The sequence below is a fragment of the Panthera uncia genome, chromosome C2 (genome assembly GCF_023721935.1).
Source record: "Panthera uncia isolate 11264 chromosome C2, Puncia_PCG_1.0, whole genome shotgun sequence".
In the NCBI taxonomy this organism is placed as follows: Eukaryota; Metazoa; Chordata; class Mammalia; order Carnivora; family Felidae; genus Panthera; species Panthera uncia.
Window position 1 is genome coordinate 43,902,658 of NC_064810.1, and position 21,136 is coordinate 43,923,793.

General features: G+C 35.2%; 1 pseudogene; it reads left to right on the forward strand.

Annotated features, from left to right (window-relative positions):
- The first annotated feature begins 2,464 nt into the window (after positions 1-2,464).
- Positions 2,465-19,703, forward strand: LOC125921544 (L-gulonolactone oxidase-like; annotated as a pseudogene).
- Positions 19,704-21,136: the final 1,433 nt, after the last annotated feature.

The following is a 21,136-nucleotide window of genomic DNA, read 5'->3' on the forward strand; positions in this document are numbered from 1 at the left end:
GAGACATGCCCAGGATGAAAATAAAAATTTGAAAATAGTATGCTTATGGATGATATTTAAAGTCACTGAGCTAAGTATGATCATATTCACAATTATTTTGGAGGTTATGTCTCGTCCTCCTGAGCCAAAATTTATAATTGTTATCATGAAACATGCTGAGATATGACACCAGTTATTGGTCAAATTGCCACAAAAGGTAGTTGGTTTTAAGAAAAATATGTGTTCTCCTTGCCAAAAAATGGCCCTAGTGAGGTTACTATAAAGTCTTCAATGAGAGAGGCTTAGTACCCTCAGAACATTACTATAAAAAAAATTCCGGTGAATTTATAAATTATCTATGAAATTTGGTACCTGGGGAAGCAGCAGATCTACCAAAACTGATAGGCCTAACTAACATCTCATTAATATGTAATATCTTTAATAAACTGACCTTCAAGAAGACATTGATTTTACCTTAAAATGCTTCTATGCTCTGTTTATAAATTTTAAACAGTAACTTTTCAGAGTAGACAAAGTATCAATAATTCATGATGTTACATTAACATAATTTTCACCTGTGCTTTAATGGCCCAGAAAGTAATGATTTGTAGTTTTATACCCGAGATCCTTCTGTGATAGTTTTTACTTGGTTCAAATACCTCTAACTTTATTATATTTTCATATACCAAAGAGCAAAATGAATAAATAAATAAATAAATAAATAACCTAAACATGTAATTATATCATTAAAACTCAAAATTATGATTTTAACCAACTTCAGGCACTTTACAAATCAATAATACTCAAGTAAATTCATGGCGACAATATAGCCTGAGTAACAAATATCTGAACTGAAATTCCCTAAGGTTCCATAGGTTAATGAACATGAAACTCTGAAACAGTCTTAAGTTTAAGAAGTGTTGAAAATAAAGGAATTAGATAGTTCTTTTTTGCAGTCCTTCTTAAAATATGCATCATGGTAATGTTCTTTGTGAATCTGAAAAGTTTCTGAAATTTATTTGGATTTATTTGTAGCACACACTTGAGGGAAGAAAACTTCCCTGAATATATACTACTGATTATGTGTATTTGCAAGCAGATTGCAGATAAAAGTGTATTTTGCAAGCAGATTTGCAACAAAAGCAAAATTGCAAAAACAAATGAATGAGAGGAAGTTATTTTTAAGAGTATTGATCTACAGATTATACTAATTCTCAACTATGATATGTAAAGAAACAAGATAAGTAGACAGATAAATATAAAGACAGACATGTAGATATGGATACACTGATTATTAGAACAATAGAGTTTCATCATAGCTATAGTATCAGATAACAAAGAACCATATTTAACTTATTATAGAAAATTTATACTGTGTATTTATATTTTGAAAATGATATATAACTTGATCTATAGCACACATGAATCTCTATATAAACTTGGTTATGACAAAAGTTTAATGTTCAAAACTTACAGGTAATTCTCCAATCTACCTTGCAATAGGGAAATAATCTTTATGTTATCCCTAACAAATTATTATTTATGCTTTATCATAACAATATACTACATTAAGCATAACTTAACCTATGTTTTGAATAAGACAGATCTGAGCCTAAGTTTCAGATACATCATGAGTTTGGTTATATAACTGTTAGTTTCTTTACTAAAATGTAAATAATAGTATCAACTCATAAGACATTCTGGAGGATTAAGTGGAAAACTATATAAAGTCCAGAACTTTAAATAAGTTCAAGCATATTTAATATTATTTTATGACTCTTATTAGTATTTTTATGAAATAATATAGCAGTACCCAGAGTTTCCAGAAATCTTCCCAAACCTCTCTAATTAAATTAGAAAAACAATTTACAAAGAGTGATACCAAATAACTGGAAATAGATGTAGCTAACATCATTGACTTATACATTTATACCCTACTTTAAGGGTCATATATATATATATTTTTTAATTTTTTTAATGTTTATTTTTTAGAGAGAGAGAGAGAGCGCGCGCAAGCAGTGAAGGAGCAGAGAGAGAGGGAGACACAGAATCCAAAGCAGACTGCAGGCTCTGAGCTGTCAGCACAGAGCCCAATGCAGGGCTCAAACTCATGAACAGTGAGATCATGACCTGAGCTGAAGCCGCATGCTCAACCGACTAGCCACCCAGGTGCCCCAGAGGGTCATATATATATTAACTAATTTACTTACTACATACTATTGTTATGTCCATTTTACCTGTGAGAAAACTGAAGCACATAGATATTTCCAAATTCCAAAACAAGTAGTAAATGACAGAGCTGGAAATTGAACCAGTAGCTATTAGGCTCCAGGACATCTGCTCTTTACTTCTATCATACGCTGCCTCCCTAACTATATACAGACAGATGACAGATAGATTAAATAGATTATTGAAAAATAAATGAATTAAGAGAGTGAGATGAAATCAATGAGAGAACAGGGTGGGAGACACTTGGCCCGGCAACATGAGTGTGAAATTCATCTCATCTAGACTGGAGAATGGTAATAGACCTAAACAAAGCCTTTACCAACAGAAGAGAAGATTGGTAAGTAAAATTGGGAGCTAAGGAGGTAGTCAGAGAAAAGATGTGTAACTAGTGCTCAGAATTTCATAGTGGGGCAGTTTCATGGCTTTCACACTCTGCCTGGCATGTGTCTCTTTAATACTATTAATACTCTATAATACTGGGTAACCACAATAAGATACCAATTAACATTTGAATCATGTAATACTTTCTTTCTCTTACATCTGATTCCATTAATTCATTTATTCATAAATTTAACATTCGGTACCTTTTGTAACCAGGCACTACTGTGTGTACTTGAAATATAGTGATAACCTAGGCAGAGAATTTGATTTTCTAAACATTCTATGGTTTGTACAATTATTGGGAATAATCTGTTCCTCCACCCTTAAGCTCAATTGGTAAACATCAAATAAGTACTCAGAGGCAGTCACTCAGACAGGAAGAAGGACATGTTTCTGATCACTTAACAAAATGAACCTGAGGTGGAGGGTGAAGAAGACATGTGAGAAAGTGCCAGAAATCAGTTCTTCTATGCACAATTTCAATGATCCCTTCATTTCAAGAAAGGCTCCCATAATTCCTGAAAGCTTAAAAGAGACACAGATTTTACTCATACTCCCCTCGGAGATAAGAGAGAATGATATTCTCATTTCTTCCCTAAGCCTGTCCAGGAAGGGCCAGTTCCCATGAGAACAGGAGGTTGTAAACCAAGAGGAAAGATATGAAAGCCACCTAACATCTCAACTTACTTATAACACCCCAAGTATTTCTGGGGAAGATTTTAAATACCCATACACAAAACCTGTCCCCATTAAAGAGATGGTATGTATCTTCAGTTAAAACACTACTTAATTCCACATCATCCCCAAAGATTCCACTAAGTAATAGAAGGTATTTTTTTTAATGGTTATTTTTTGGGAGAGAGAGAGAGACACAAAGTGTGAGTGGGGGAGGGGCAGAGAGAGAGGAGACAGAATCTGAAGCAGGCTCCAGGCTCTGAGCTGTCAGCACAGAGCCCCATGCTGGGCTCGAACTCAAAAACCACAAGATCATGACCTGAGCTGAAGTCAGACGCTTAACCAACTGAGCCACCCAGACGCCCCATGTTTCTAATAACTTATACAAAACGAGAATACAGTAATACAGTAACCAGTTTGAGTGCAGTGATTATTCTGCTCATCTTTACCACTATTACCATGGAATAAAAGTATACACATTTACTGCTACTTTATTTTTCTGCTTCCCAAATTACAAAAAATAAAAGACTGATAAACATTACTGAAAGCTAAAATAAAAGTAACAGCTAGCTGAAAAATTAACCCATTTTATATGTGAAACATTAGACGCTCTGAAAAAGGAAGCCCTGTCCTTATCCAAGATAGTATAAAGTTATCTGTGGCTGGTGCTGTTCTTAAAGTTTATGACTTTGGGATCCTTTCACATCACACTCCTTTTCATATACACTAATCTTATAATGATGCAAAAAACTTGTACGGTCCCCTAATTGAAAGAAAAATTACATATAAAGTCACAAAATATTTTCCTCATCTTTTTATTATAACAATGTTATTTAAATGAGTCTTATTTATGTGCCAGGTATTTGATTTTCTTTTCTTTTCTTTTCTTTTTTTTTTTTTTTTTTACTGATATAGGTGAATATATTTGGGTTTATTTCTGTTTCTTCACATGTATGCACTTACACATAGTGATTTATAGCCTAATATGAAAAACATGTTATATTTGAGAGGGCCTGGGTGGCTCAGTCAGTTAAGCACCAGACTCTTGATTTTGGCTCAGGTCATGCATGATCTTACAGGTGCTGAGCATGGAGCCTGCTTAAAATTCTCTCCCTCTTCCTCTGCCCCTCCCCAGCTTGTATGCACCCACACACACATACATACACTCTCTCTCAAAAATGAAAAAACAAAATAAAATAAAAACATGAATAAAAATTCTATGTCTGATGTCATGCAACTATTATTCTGAAAGTTAAAAATATCTATTCTTTCATACTATTTTTCAATGAAATATCAGTGTCTATCTAAGAAAAAAACAACCTTATAAGATAGACAAAATAAAGACCCCTAAAACGGGAGCAAGGGGAGACAAAGAATAATGACAATAGTAATAATTCGCTTTCTGATGAAAGAATGGAGCAGAATGAAAACATAGTTGGATACTTGCTTGGACAGCCTTTTTGTCTTAGGAGATGGAATCTGAGAGTACTTAGAGGTTGATCTCCGTTGTTATAGAAAACACACATTAGCAAAGAGCGAGGATTTCCTAAGCACCACAAAACATAGAATTGGGTCTTGGAAATGTTGATTTTTATTTGGTCGCAAGTCATTGAAACCAATAATCTCAGTGGGAGATGATACACTTAGCTCACTAATCCAAGGAAATATTTCACAAACCAAGCTTCAACACCTCTGTGTTCAGATCTCTATTCAAAATTTCAAATTACCAGAAAACAAACTGAATGAGGTGGTGGCAAGAGTTCCCAGCTGGGTCATTCTTGTAACTTGTTGTAACGTGGGGGTGGGTCACATTAGCAGAGATGTGGCTGCCAGGGACACCATGAGTGTCAAGGGAAGAAGAGGGAGTTGCTAAACTCCCAGAAGCTATCTTAAATGGTAGTTACTATAGAGCTGGCAATGTTTAATCATTTGTTCAATGTTATCATCTTCAGACCATGAGCAAAGATAAGAAAAGATGGTGTATACAGAAAAATAATTTCCTCTCTCTAACTCAGATCCCATGTGATGAGGGAGCATAATGCAAGCTGAGGGCAAAGTATAAGCTAGCATCACCCCTCCTCCCCACAGGTAGAATATGTGTGATATTCCTCAGACAGTCCTAGCTACACAAGAGCAAAGGAAAGGGGTTTAAGTGCTTGCCATGGCAATGTGGGAAACTAAGGCAAATAAAAAATTAAATTCCCTTACTGCCTATAGCCCATTGACAAGTCTCTGAAACCAGCAGAGTGACCTCCCTTTAGGAGCTCAGGTGCCTTCATGATGACACTTTGCTGGGGTCAAAAGAGAATCTTAGTTCAACATTATCCCTACCTCAAGGATCCTGTTAGTCTACTTTAACATATAAAAATTCCTTTGGAAACTTCCTTTATCTCAACTCTCCCAAGTACGGTCATCATACTCCAAACTTATGGCCACCTGATATACATCTGAAGGGTCTCATGACTGAGGTTTTACTAAACAATAATAAATGGCATTTGCCTAGCAAAAGCTAGCCCCTCAAGGTCCTGGAAACCTTGCTTCCAAAATTCCTTAGAGACTTAATCTCTCCCTAACCCCTCCCAACCTGAGGGTATGTAATCAGTTACCAGTTATGACCCCAGTGAAGCTCTTCTTGCCCATGGCTCCTGTCTCCATGCTTTAATAAAATCACCTTTTTGCACCAAAGACTTCTTCAAGAATTCTTTCTTGGCTGTCAGCTCCGGACCACCCCACCATCACTCCAAAACTTCATCACCATGTATTTCCACAATGTATGTACACAAACATATACTCAAGTACTGTAATAGTCCTAGCTAAATATTTGGTAAATTATTAGGGTGTTGGTTAGTCTGCTTTAAGCAGGGATGATATACTAGTCACTTTAATTAAATAGAAGTTTATTTCTAATGTTATAATATTTCTAATGTTAGAGTACACTAGTAAGAGGTACAGACAAAGTAGAGTTGATGGGTTTTGGAGTGGTGGTTGTCCACAGCCGACTGCTAAGAAAGAATTCTTGAGATTTCTTTGGTGCAAAAAAGGTAATTTTTTTTAAAGCATGGGGACAGGATCTGTGGACAGAAAGAGCTGCACTGGGGTTGTGAGGAGTGACTGGTAATATACTATGCAGTTGTGGGAGGTAAAAGCAAAAGGGATGCCTCCAGAAGCACTTTCATATGCTAAAGAGGACTCATGAGATACCTGAGGCTTTGCTATTGTCAAGCTAAGGTTGTTTTTCCTCTAGCAGGCATTAACATTAAGAGAGTAGGGGGTTCCTGGAGAAATGTTATACACTGTATTTGCCTCAAGTAGTTGTCAATGAGATGCAGGTTATAAAGAAATTTAATTTTACCTCCCGTTTACTTCTTGCCTTTATTCCCCGCATCACTATGGAGGGGAAGGTGATATTAGGGGCCCCAGGAAACTGAGTCTATAGGTTTCTGGAGATTAGGCTATTGATTAAGATTGCCTTTTTCTTGTAACTTACTAAAATATTTGTAAACTGATGGAAACTCATGTCCTGTTTGACAGTGATGTCTATCAGCTACCCATTTGTTTTCTTTCCTTTCTTGTTCTTGGGCAGCCAGGAATGCCTGAGTATCACACCCCCCACCTTGGATGGGGAGGGCTAGCTTATGCTTTGCCTTCAGCTTGCTTTATGCTCCCTCATCAGAGTGGCACTGTCATTCTTAACATATGACTTCCATGTGTGAATCCAAACCAGCTACTCCTTTTTTTTAATCACCTGCCAACCAAGGAGAAGGGAAAAAAGGAATTAAGAAGCTCATGCCTATTCCTTTTAAGGAGACCTGATGATTACTGAAGGCACTTCTGTTCACTTCTGCTGATCAAAGCTTAGTCAAATGTCCACACCTAAAATGCATGAGAAGCTGAAAAACAGTGTCTAATTTGGTCAACCATGTGGCCTGTTTATAACTGTTACTATGGAAAAAATGAGAGATTGGATGTTGATGACAATAAACAATCTGTCACAAAGCTTTAAGAAGCTAAGAAATGAGGCCATCAAAATAAATTAAGAATGGGAAATGTAACAAAGATATAACAAAACCAGAAGTATGAAAACGAAAACTTATAATTCTCAAATAATCACAGTAACATGGAATTTTCCGAAAACAGAGCCCCCAAGTTACAACAGAGATTTCAAGTGTTTGTTGAGTGAACCTAAACATGTCTCAAGTTTCTTCTGACCCTGAAAAATAGTAAAAAAAAATTATGATTTTGACCTAGTTGTGATACTTACAGTAAAAGCAGATGAATTGTAACAGTTACAATATATATCTTGCTTTTTTGAATTTTGGTTTTAAATTATAATATTTCCTAAAGCTTATCATTACAGGATGATTTTTTGTTAAAAAAAATAGTACTATTGATGGTATTTTAAGTTTCATTAAAGAGAACTTAAGATAATGCTAGTTTACTCTGCCTTTATGTCCATATAGCTCTTCCCCATATACTGGCAGTTTCTTGAATTACATGGAGTGTCCTTTGCAATGGCAAATTTCAAATCATGCAGTATATAAAATATAACTCTTATAGAGTTATATTTATTTATTATAGAATCATATCAGACACTTCTAGAAATACTAGTGCCATATGTCTCATTGATTAAATGGCAATAGACAATTTCCTTTTGGAGTTACCTATTTGTATGCCTGTATGCATTTAAGTAACTGTCCATGTTAAAGAAAATATGACTAGATATTTCAGTCAAATATTAAAAGCCAAATATTCTACAGTGGATATAGACACTTTACTATTCCAATCAGATATGACCACTGGAGACAATAATCAACAAAGATCATCTCCAAATGGAAAAAACAAGGAGAATTTAACTGGCTGGCTGAGATACCTAATTCACTTATGTATTTAATTACTTATTTATGCCATTATAAATAATATATATTGATTATATCTTATGAATATACTGATGATATTCATTCTGTTTTATGGTTAAAATAAAATTCCATTATTATGCATTTTATTGCTCAAATTGTTCTAGCTTTGATCATGAGGAACTCCTTGTGGTTGACTCCTGTGTTCTATCAACAGGTTTCCATATCTTATTAAGAGTTTTCATAGTTTCTGGACAAGATATGTCAAGCTCATATTATATTTTCCTTGCCTGAGCCCTGGAATCAACTACTTCTTAAAGAATCCACAGTTCCTTTTATTGGAATCTACTGGGTTCTTTTTATGCTCACTACTGGGATGTCATTGCTTCTATCTACTTTCAGTAAACATATCCAGGAAATGTATGCATGCACACTAATCCATGCATAAGCACACATCTATACTTCTTTATCTGTCTATTTGCCTTCCTATCTACCTACCTACCTATCCGTCTATTTGTGAGAAGCATATTTACTAACTAGATTACAGCATTTTATGTACAGTTCTTTTTGCATTTAGGTTTCCAGTTAAGATAGTTTTCCAAAGTTAATAAAGTTTTTTTGTTTTCTTCCCTACCCACTTCATTTTTTTATGGGAGTTTTTTTTTTTTCATGTTTATTTATTTGTGTGTGAGAGAGAGAGATTGAGAGCACAAGAGGGCACAGACGACCCAAGGTGGGCTCTGTGCTGATAGCAGAGCCCAATGTGGGGCTCAAATTCATGAACCAAGAGATCATGACCTGAACCCAAGTTGGACACTTAACTGACTCAGTCACCCAGGCACCACTTCCCTAACCACTTAAGTGTGGTTTTGTTTTTAATTTTCAATTTACTTAGGTTTATTTTTTAGTGTTCATATTCTGTTTTTATTCCCCCAATAATCTGGTTGGCTTTGTTTGTTTGCTTAGAAACATAAAGAAACTTATGAGCTATAGCACCATGGTTCTAAGAGTCCAGAGCCACAAAAAAGGATATACTCAGAGAAATGTCACTTCTTCCTCATTGCTATTACACCGGTCCTATCTCTGTTTTTTTTAACCCCTTCTCATACAATTTCTAATAGAATGTACATATAGAAATCATCTGAAATGACCATCTCTTTAAAGAAAATTTATACTTTTACTTCTTACTTATATAATATATATTATACATACACCTGCACTTACAGAGAAAGAAAGAGAGAGGTCCTATACATTTATTTCATCTCAAATTCACCACAGTTTGTATTTTTGTGTTTTATTTTTTTTTTAAGATTTATTTATGTAATCTCTATACCTAATGTGGGGCTTGAACCCACAACCCAAGATCAAGAGTCACAAGCTCCACCAGCTGAGCCAGTCAGGCACCACTGTAGTTCTGTGTTTTCAATCAGGCAAGATGATCAGAATAAGTTTATAACAAAAAGTATGAGTCTGTTTTACTCAAATAGTCTAGGGCTTGGTGAAAACAAACCCAAAGTCTCATTATAAGTATGTCCTATATGTTTCATAGGACATATTTATACTTAACAATATTTTGTTGCTTATCTGAAACTTAAATTTAACTAAGTATTCTGCATTTTGTGTGATAGGCCTATCTTAGCAGGATAGAACTAGATCAGTTCATAAGGTGACATTTCATGCACACCTAGAGTACAGAATAAGAATCAAAGGTTCTACACAAACAGGGAGCTGGATCAAATTCTAAAGAATATATATGGAATGCAGTGCAGTTTTCTTTTACAGCTATAAACTCATATATATCTTAAAATTTCAATGTGATTTCTGGCAAAGCCTATCATGATCCAAGAAGAACGGGGACGCTTCCTTGAATGGCTCCTATCACTGCTCAGATGCTTTGGAAGACTGGGCTCAAAGATTAGGAACAATTTTGAGAGGCAGTGGGGAAGCTACTTTGGTTGCCTTCAGAATCATGACCCTAATTCTGGATGTTCTTGATTTCCATCATGGGAATCAGGTCTGGAATTAGGGAGAAAGGTATTACTCAGCCATCAAAAAGAATGAAATCTTGTCATTTTCAATGACATGGATGGAACTAGAGTGTAGTATGCTAAGCGAAATGAGTCAGTCACACATGTGGAATTTGAGAAACAAAACAGATGAGCATAGGGGAAGGGAAGCAAAAATAAGATAAGATAAAAAGAGAGAGGGATCCAAACCATAAGAGATTCTTAAATAAAGAGAACAAACTGAGGGTTGCCGGAGAAGAGGTCAGTGGGGGGATGGGCTAAATGGGTGTTGGTCATTAAGGAGGACACTTGTTGGGATGAGCACTGGGTGTTATATGTAATGATGAATCCCTAAATTCTACTCCTGAAACCAATACTACACTATGTACAATATGTTAACTAACTTGAATTTAAATAAAATCTTGAGAGGCACCTGGGTGGCTCGGTCAGTTAAGCATCCAACTCTTGATTTTGGCCTAGGTCATGATCTCGCAGTTCATGAGATCCAGCCCCACATCAGACTCTGGACAGATGCTGTGGAGTCTGCTTGTGATTCTCTTTCCCTCTTTCTCTCTGCTCCTTCCCTGCTCATGAGCTCACTATTTTTCTCTTTCTTTTTCAAAAATAAATAAATAAACATTAAAAATAAAGAAATACAATCTTAGAAGAAAGAAAAGAGAAAAAGAAAAGCAGTTTTCTGACTCTAACAAACAAAGGCTTAAGTTGCTGTTTTAGTCCTTTGCCTCTGTAGAGAATGGAGTTCAGGATTTCATAGTGGGGAAAGTTTCAAAGTCAGAAAAACCTTGCTTCTTTGGCTATTTAAACTGATATTTAGGAAAAGAATTCAGAATTCAGGTACATGTTCTTGAATTTTTTCTTTGACTTTTTCCATTTGGAATTTTTTGATGATTATTTTGGTGTTCCTATCAGAATCATATTCAGAGAAAAATATAGAATTATCTACCACTTTAGAAAGGGAAAAAATAGCTGCAGCCATGGTGTAGGAATAGTGGTATTAGTAAAAGTCACATAATAGCATAGTTTTCAGAGGGCAACAAAAGTTGCTATATTTTGTATTCATCCCTCAATTATATTTTGCCACTACAGCTTGTGTTACAGTACAAACGGAAAATTATTACTAAGTGCATGTATTTGTTGTCCTAGTTTATGAAAGATCATCAGTGTTTTCAAATTGTGCATAAGGAAAAGTAAATTATTTAATCAAATTGTGTTGGGAAATAGTGAAAAAAAAAAGAACATAATTACGTTTAATGTATTCTCCAAGGTAAAGCATAGTAATTTGTTTCAGTACTTGTAGTACATAGGGGTATTTCTAATATGTTTTCTTCCAGATATTTATCTGCCAATATCCAACTTCATTAACACTAGCTATTAATACTTGATTTGGAAGAAAAAGATTTAATTTGTAACATAATTTAAACCAGATATTAGCCAGTATTTATACATTTTAAAAAGTATCAGCAGTCCTTGCTGTATGTAAAAGTGCAGTACAATACTCTGCAAGCTTAACTGTGCTAAATGATCTTACTAAAAATGGGGAAAACTAAAGTACATAAGCCCATGACCTTTAAAAATAGTAAACTAATAGTAAAAAAAATAGTAAAAAATAGTAAAACTAATATTTATTTTATATGCTGTAAAACATTAAGAATTAAAGTGTTTTTATTTCTTCATAAAAACACGTCAAGGGGTACCTAAGAGGCTCAGTCTGTTGAGCATCCGACTCTTGATTTCGGCTCAAGTCATGATCACAGAGTCATGGGACCAAGCCTAGCATCAGGCTCTGCACTGAATGTGGAGCCTGCTTGAGATTCTCTCTCTCCTTCTCCCTCTGCCCCCACTCACTCTTACAAAAAAATGTCAGGAGTTTGAATAGTGTTTGCCTTCTTTTCATCATGTATCTTACAGTATGGAGCAAGTATCTTTTCTATGACTTGGAAAACTGTCTTATTCCCTTCTAAGTTTTGATCAGTTTCAAACATTTATCCTTTCTATTTTCAATGTCATGAAATATCTTCAAAGTTCCTTTAAATGTGAAGTTATTGGCCAGTGTCAGTTCCTTTGAGATATTTTGATTCTTTTTATCACAACCACTTTCTTCATTTGCATTGATGAGTTTGCCTCACTAGATTCTCCTAAAGGCTCTCAGGCTTTTCTAGAATTTTATTTATACAATATTCTACTTCCAGCATTATCATTTTTTGTTGTTTTGCTGCATTATCTTTGTTGGCCAGTTTCCTCTTTTGATTATCCATCTTGTAAAATGCCATCTGAGTTTATCAGGGAAAACAAAGAGGCAATGTGACTATAGCTTTGCTTTCTGTGTGTGAACTGAATAACACACACACAGTGGCCAATCACTAACAGACTCTGAAAGAAGTGACGTGATTGGTCACTGATTCTGATATGCACCAATTATTTACATAGAGATTTGTGGGCTGAAGAGGTAGGAGCAATGTTTGTACTTTATGTGATGATTCACAGATAATGTACTGTAGTAACTGAAATTTGAATCATATTTTCAAAGGGCCGGGGTTAACTAAAGTGTTGTGAATGAAATTTGTTCTTATCCAAACTGCAAAGTTAGGACTATTTGTATCTACTGCAACCAGAACTAGGCTGGTTGTTAAATTTAGTCAGCAATGAATGCTTCCCTTATTGACTGATCAGGTGGCTCACAGAGGTTAACTTAGAAAGGACTTAGCTTTTGCCATAAGCTTCACAAGAACCCCCCAAAACACACCAATACCCAAGCAAATGCAGAATATAAGTAAAAATAGCATACTTATTGTGAAAACACAACTTGGTATGCTTATTGTATAAACACAACTTTAAGACCAGTGCCCTAGTTGTCCCAACCATATGGACGGACATAATCTTTTCATATACGGAAATTCCACTATATCAGATACTATCAGTGATAAAGCTCAGGATAGAAAAAATTACTTTATAGAGACCAGCATTCAGCTGAAACTTTGAGTTCATTACTATCTTAATAATTATTAGCCAAGCAGTGCTTCTACTTTCTCTCCACAAAACTGTTGGTCAATGAGTCTGCCAGCTCATGTCCATTAATATTAACATTATTCATAATTATTGAACTTGGCACAATGTCTAATCCCATCATACCATATTTCACTTTGTTCCTATAGAGATCATACCCATTCCTCCAATTCAGAATTCTTTCTTACCTATCTAAGCACTTATGCTCTGCCACATGGGCTCTATTCTAAAATACGAAGGAATTTGCCAAATATGTGAATATTATGCTGACATTACAGCTACAGTTATGTGCATTTCTTCTATCAATTCATTCTCCTTCCATGGAGAAAATAACAAATAACTTCAAATTGAAAATATTTATAAATATTTATACACAGTATATTTGTATATAAATATGTAATATGTACATTCTGAAAATTTATGAAGGATTTACAAAGCCTGAGAGTCCTTAACCAAAAAAAAAAAAAAAAAACCACAATTTTTAATGGAAGAGAGATAAAAGACATCTTTTTCCCAAACTACGGATCCTTTAATTTTTTTTCTATAAAAACAAGAAAATTCGTGTTTGTTTTAAGGCAGATACTAAAACTTTGTGGTTATGATCTACAGGAAAAGAAAGCCCTGAAAAACTTATTCTCAGTAATCAGGAGCTAATGTTAAATTCTTTTATCTGACATTACCAGAGTTCAAAGATTGTTGTAAATGTCAGTAATCAAATCTACAAAGGATGTCTCTGAGGATAGGATTAGGAAGCAAACACATCCTGAAGTCAACTGTTAACCTCAAATTATCTTTCTATACTCCAGCAAAACATCAAGGAGATTAGAATCAAGGAAAAACCACACTAATTGATACTTACTAATAAAGGTCAGCCACAAGAAGTAATTAGACCTCTATGAAAACCCAGAAGACCTAATCCTCTGCCTGTGTTGCAGTCTTCAACTGGAAGCCCTTAGAAGACACTGCCTCACTATGAGTGAGGGGCATCCATAGGCTGTTATAACATGAAAGTGTTGAAGATTAGCAAAGATAAGCATTAGGATATGAAATTGGGAGAAAAGCAAATAGGACATAAGAGAAAAGAATCACCAAGTGCACCAGAGTATCACTTTCAAACTAAGATCAAGTGAGGAGTTATATGTTGATGTCACAGTAAGATGGGAACAGACAAAATTGTAGAACCAAATGATGCATTTGGAGTGAAGAATTCTCAGTTAATATGTTGGACCATGTAATCATGGGATATGTAAGGAAACCATCTGACCAAAGGTTGGATATTAGGCAATAAGACTGAGCTACTGTTACATGTTCCCACATGTCTCTTCTAAAGACCTAGGATTCATACTCCTTACCTTTTTTTCTTTACCCTCAAATTAAAAGCATGCTATAAAATACAGCATATAAAATAAAAGCATGGTTTGATTACCAGCTGCTTTGGAAACACTCTGACTTTGGGCAGTGCAATATTTGATTTCCAAAGACAATATCTCCATGAGTTCAGAGGCACAGCAGTGGACATTTGGACTTGAAAATCATTCAGTTTTCTAACATTCTGGGGCATTTGTAGTTTAATGAGGCCTAAATAGTTTACTCTACTTGTCTACAGTGAAGTTTTGACCTCACTCAAGTAATATAGATCATTATTCTTCCTTCACTTCTTTATTCAAAGACTATTAATGGCCTACAGTGTGGCAAGAGCTTTATTTTCTATTTATTAGGAATACAAATATATATGAGAAAGATTTCCTACTTTTAAGAGTTTAAATCCCAAGGAGTCTTAAAAGATGGGGGGAGACAGAAGCAGAAGATTCTAAGAACAACTTCTGAGTACATTAAGATACGGACTCAAACACTTGTTGTCTTTCTAGAGATGTAATTGCAGTAGAACTCAGTATATATCCTTAGCCTCATGCAGGCAAAAGCTTTTTGCAAATCATGTCAATCAGCACATGACATTATTAGATATGGGGCTAAAAGAAGACAGTGTTTGGAATAATGTAGATTGTACAAAATTGTCTGGGGTAGATATTGATCCCCATAATTGCACTATACAGTAATGATATTATATAACATCAGCGTTGGCATCCATCATTTTATTTATATTTATTTTTTGCAGTTTATTATGTACACATTTATGTGATTATATTTATATGTATTAAATTTTATTATGCATTTTATTCATTTGATATTTATTTATTGTCTGTTTTGTGGCTGTATGTCAATGTCGTATATAAGGCAGGCATTTTTTCAGTTTTAGTCTTTGCTATATTGCTAATGCTTGCAACCTAATAGATGCACAATAAATATTCATTGACTATTGTTTCATGTAACAGCAGGAGTAGGGCTCCATTATCAGATTTTTCTTACCCCCTACCTGTCAATGCTATATGCGGAGAAATGCATCTTTGAAGGGTAAAACCAGAAGTAGTGTCTGTGATTTGACATCACTTATTTTGTTAGCTCATGGAAAATTATCATGTCTCTGATAGCCATATGGGCTATAAGCATGAAGGAAAGTACATTATTTTGTGGAGAGGTTAAATTGTACTGTGCTATTATCGCTTGATAATGCAGTGACACTTTACAAAAAAAAATTTTTTTGCAATGAGAGACGTGCAAAAAATTGACATGCATTAAGTAACACTGAAATACATAGACAAAAGCTATCCACACAACTATCAATCTTCTGATTACATCAAAGATAATGTCAATGTGCTGTTATTATGTTTTTTATACCTCATTTATACTTGCTAATCTCCTTTTATGGAAGAGAAAGCAGGCTTTGCTATTACAGCCTTTGTTAGGCAACAATATTTGACTGGAATTTTAAAATCTTGTTTGCTTAGAATTTATTTTGCATAGTTATCTTCTATTATAGTAAGTGATAATGTTTCTAAAAATAATGACACAAAATTTTTAAAAATACTTATCTATGTTTTAAAAAGTTAGTTGATTTAGTGAAAACTAAACACTCTGACAGGAAATACTTGGACAGTGTTAAAGTTGTAAAGATGATATAAAAAAAGACTTAAATTTAGAAAACACCAGTTAAAATCCAGGGAGGTAAAACTGGTTCATTATTTGTCTTGAAGCATAATGGAGATATCAAGACCAGAGCTTGGTCCGACCTTAGGATCAAGGTCTTCATGATGTTGTATAAAGACCACAAAGAGATTGTCCTAAAAGGAATTTCTAATTCTCCTTCCTCAATCTCTACAGCTCACACTGCTTGTTCAAATAACAAATTTATTGTCTTCACCTTTCTTAAGATTTTCTGATCTTGATTTCCTGTCCAGTCTGACCTGTGGCCATTGTGCTTGTCAATTGGTTTTCATCTTTCAATTCTGACTCTGAGACCAATACACTCTAAATTGCTCCTGCACTTCAGCTTTGATATAATTTTTCTACATCTTTGAAATATCTTAGATTATTTTTTCCCAAGGCTAATACAAGCCCTGTGTTTTCAACCATCCTACATTCTCCCTAGGTGGAGCTCTTCACTCTACGTTTATAAAGGTGCAACCCAAGTGGACAATTCTAACTATTGTGTTGTATCACTCTACTCAGAAATGGATTTACCCTGACAGTAACAAAATATAAATATCACCAGTAAAGACAACATTCAAAACCATGTAACTAATTATTTTCCGTGATTTTGTGTTCTTTTCTAATGAGAGAAAGCAACATCAGATAAGCTTCATACCACATAAGCTTGATAGCAGCTTCAAATATAACAGTAAGAATGATTTAGGCATTTCTGAAACTAATGTATAATGATGTCAACTATACTTCAAATAAGTAAATAAGCAAATAAATACGGATTTAGAAAGAATGTTTCAGGCATATTAGAAAATAATAAAACATATATAAGAAATGATGGGAAACAATTACAGTTTGGACACTGAGGATTGAAACTATCCTCTCTCACAACATATTTTTTATAATAACATGATTTTATTATTCCGTTACCTTCATTAGCATAACTTTACTATTCCATAAGACTCTTTCTTATACAGGAAGATATATTTATTGTTTACAGGAGGAATTTCATGAAAGACTCATAAATTCTTCAATATAATCATCAACAGTTTACATTGTTACGACTCTGAACATTTAGCTTTCAAATCCTTGCTTTGCTATTTCTACCAATCCTAGACAGATATACCCTGATTCTTAACTAACCCTAATCAATCCTCCTCACTCTCCACATGGAAATACCACCTTAAATCAAACTGCAAATACTCAATAAAATTGAATCTTGTCTACCCTCCATGGGGCATTCACAAAGTTCTGTTGAGATGGTTTTCTCCTTTACCATGGTAAGCAATGAACTCAAATCTGTCTTATGAAGAGATTGTGTTGGTGATATTTGGGGAGCCAGCATACAACAGCTTATAAGCCCTTTTATGTATTCACATACCTGCAAAGAATCATTTTAGTTGTAAACTTCTATAAATTATGACTACACAAATGATTAAGAGGATATAATTTGCATATATATATGTGTGTATATATATATATATATATATATATATATATATATATACATATACACACATACAGATGACTCCAATCTGGCAGCATCAATGGTTACTTTCATTATTTTTTTCCTCACCCTTTGGAAGATAGAAATCAGAATTTTAACATTTAAGCACTGAATGTGAATTTTCTACAATTTTTAAAATTTCTTCTGAAAATAAATGGTCTTATGAAAGTAACATTTGGTTATTTTTATGGGAAATTTTGGAATTGATTAAATGTAATTATATGTACTATTTCTTTTTCTTTCAGAGTCTTAACCCACTGAATTTTAATTCCAGAGATAGGGGAAACAGAAGGTCAATTAAAGAATGCTCTGGTCCCCATTTTCAACTTATTCAAACTAGTTTCTTAATATTTGTGATCCCTTCTCCTTATTTTCCTGATAAAATGCAATGCTAGTTGCAATGGCAATGGCTCAAATCTGCATAGAAGGGAAAGACAGCATGATGACACTACAAAAATAATCATCAATTATTTGGAAATACTTCACTCATCTTTACTGCCACAGAGACAGAACAAAAACCTTCCACCCCTTTTCCATTCTGCATCCACAATATCCTGCTTCTTCTTTTTCCATTCCTGTTGGTGCTGTTCATTTAAACCAATTGCATTTTTGCAACCAGGTGTGTGATCATTACGTGGGGAGGTAAGAAAGAGAATGCATGAAAATTGAGGACGCTGCATTTAAATAGGGACTCTGCATTCCGCTGTGATGCCTGCAATAGTAATAAGCCTAGTAATAGTTCATATTTGTGGTATTTGCTTTCAAGATTGGACATAATAATATATTACTGGAGAGGTAGGAAGAAAATACAGAAAAAGGGTAAGGACCAATTTGTTGGGGGAAAATGAGGAATGTGAAGAACCTCAGGTTAGGTCAATAAATAGGCCCTGAATCTGCTATCAAGCTCTTTATGAGTTAATCACTTAACTTTGACCTTTCCCAAAAAGAGAAATGTGATCTTTGTTTAAGGAAATGTGGAGGCCAGCTGCCAGGCCTCCCAGCTGACCTGCACCCACAGATAGGCAAACATAGCCTAGCCTTGTCCAACTTGAGAGCCCTGTCAGACATAACGGTACGGATCATTGGGTCCGGAACACACAATACAGGATCCAACATGGCATCCCAGCCACTCAGGTGGTGGCACTGACCCTGCTAATGGTCCATGGGACCATTCTTGAGTGTTCTGAGTCCAGCAATGCAGAAATGTTCCAGGGTGTGCAGGTGCACCTGGGCTCCCTTGGAGTCATCCTCACCTTCACCCCAGTCTCAGTTGCAGGAGATCTCATTCGCCTCAACCCTGAAAGAGGTTCTTGACAACCTAGACAGTCACCTGAAGAAATCTGAATACTTTTGCTTTCCTCTGGTTCCCACACCGTGAGAAGATCAGTGTCATCCACCAGGACCACACCAATAAGCCTCCCTCCTCTTCAGCCAACTGGTTTTGGAACTATGTTATCAGATTCTCTTTTCTAGAGTTCTTGCTCTGGATCAGTTCCTTCCTGCAGGGTCTTGTGGGATGGATAAATCACCCCTTTTGGCTCCTGTTCACGTGGAAGGAGAGAAGCAACCTTGGCCATAAGATCTTCACCTACAAGTGCCTTTTAAAGCAGCATGTCCACAATAGGGTCATCCCCAGAGAGAAGACCAAAGAGGCCTTGCTAGAACTGAAGGTCATTGTGGGAGCCCACCCCAAGATGGTGGCCTACTGCCCTGTGGAGGTGTACTTCATCCAGGGGATGACATCCTATTGAGTTCTTGCTTCCAGAGGCATAGCTGCTACACGAATATCATTATGTACGAGTTATATGCAAGGATGTGCCATGGCTGGACTACTGACTGGCTTAGGAGACCATCATGAAGACAGTCCCCCCTCGGTCAAGGCCCACAGCTGTATGTTGAAGGACTTTTGAGAAAATCTATCTAGCCTTTTCAAAGGTCTGTGTCATTTGAGAAAAGCTAAACCCCACTAGGATATTTCTGAATGCATATCTGGAGAAAGTATTGTACTGAAGCAGAAACAGGAAATAAATTGAGCCTACCCCATCCCCCAGGGCCACCTCTGGTTAAGTTGAAGGCTCAGTGTCCCACTGGCCTGATGGGGATCATACCTCTTTCTGCTGGCCCTCTGCTACAGCACCCACAGTGATGAGCCTAGATTGGGCAGGATTCCCCACTGTCCTACTTCCTTTGTCATCACAAAAACCCCATGCAAGGAAGAGCACTGCCTTTTGCTAATATTATATAGCAAAAAGATTCTGTGAAACACCATATGTATACATGTGATATAAATATAAAACATATAATAAATATATATATATTATATATATATTTATATATATATAAAACATATTTCTGCTATATGTTAATATTTTTATACAGTTTGAATTATTTTTACATCTGTTTCTACCACCTATTTTAGTAGTCTGGATTATAAGTTCTAAGAGGTCAGAATCTTTGAGTTCTCCAAGTCAATTCAATGCATAACTAGAATTTTGAAAATCTGTGACAATTGCATGACCTAAGATACTCATTTTCAATTACAGATATCCCACAATTTGCTCTTATAGAAGGCTGTGTCACCCAGATGCATATATTTGCATTTGTTTACTAATGCCTTTATGTGTGCTTCACTCTGAGTAATTTGAGATTCCAAAATTACTTCTTTACTTCTTATTACTGCTAAAAGTAAAAGAAATTTATTAGCTTGATTGCCAGTCCAACATAAGATAAAAAAGTGGTTTGTTTTTGTTTTTGTTTTTGTTTTTGTTTTTAGAATAAGTTAGTTTCTTTTTGGAGTGATCTGTAAGTCATATTCCAAATGTTTAAAACTATCCCCCCAGCACACAGGGTCTCATTGCATGGCACTATTATCCTGCTCTTTATCCCATTAAGGAAAAAATGGTTAAATACTTCAGGGGTTACAAAAACAACAAAATAAGCCTTGTCAGATGTCTTAACAGAAGGTAAAAGTCAGGAAATAATTGTTTCTTAAGTACGTTTCCCTCATAGTCTTTATAGGTCTCCCAGAATTGTGTAATATTAATATTTTACCTCTTCACAAAAGTTGAGGGGCAAATGATTTCACCATTGCTTTTCTCCTTGCTCTAAACATTTGAAAGAGGAAATATGACTCATTTTGAAAGTCTTTTGGACAGTAGCCTTGCTATTTTCAAAGAAAATATTAGAGCCACCAAACCTAAGACTATGGATTTGGGTTTCAACTTAAAATTAGAGAACCATTAATTTCTTGATTCTACTCTAGCAGAATATATCAGATCATAGAAGGCTGTGCAGCAATGCTGAAAGAAGGAAAAATGCTATACTTTCAAGTCTGCAAAGACCAACAAAAAGTAAGACTACATATATTCACTGATATGTAAAGTTATTTCTGCTGAAACAAGGTCCTTTCCACTAAAAAATCACAATTCTCTCTTTTGACAGGT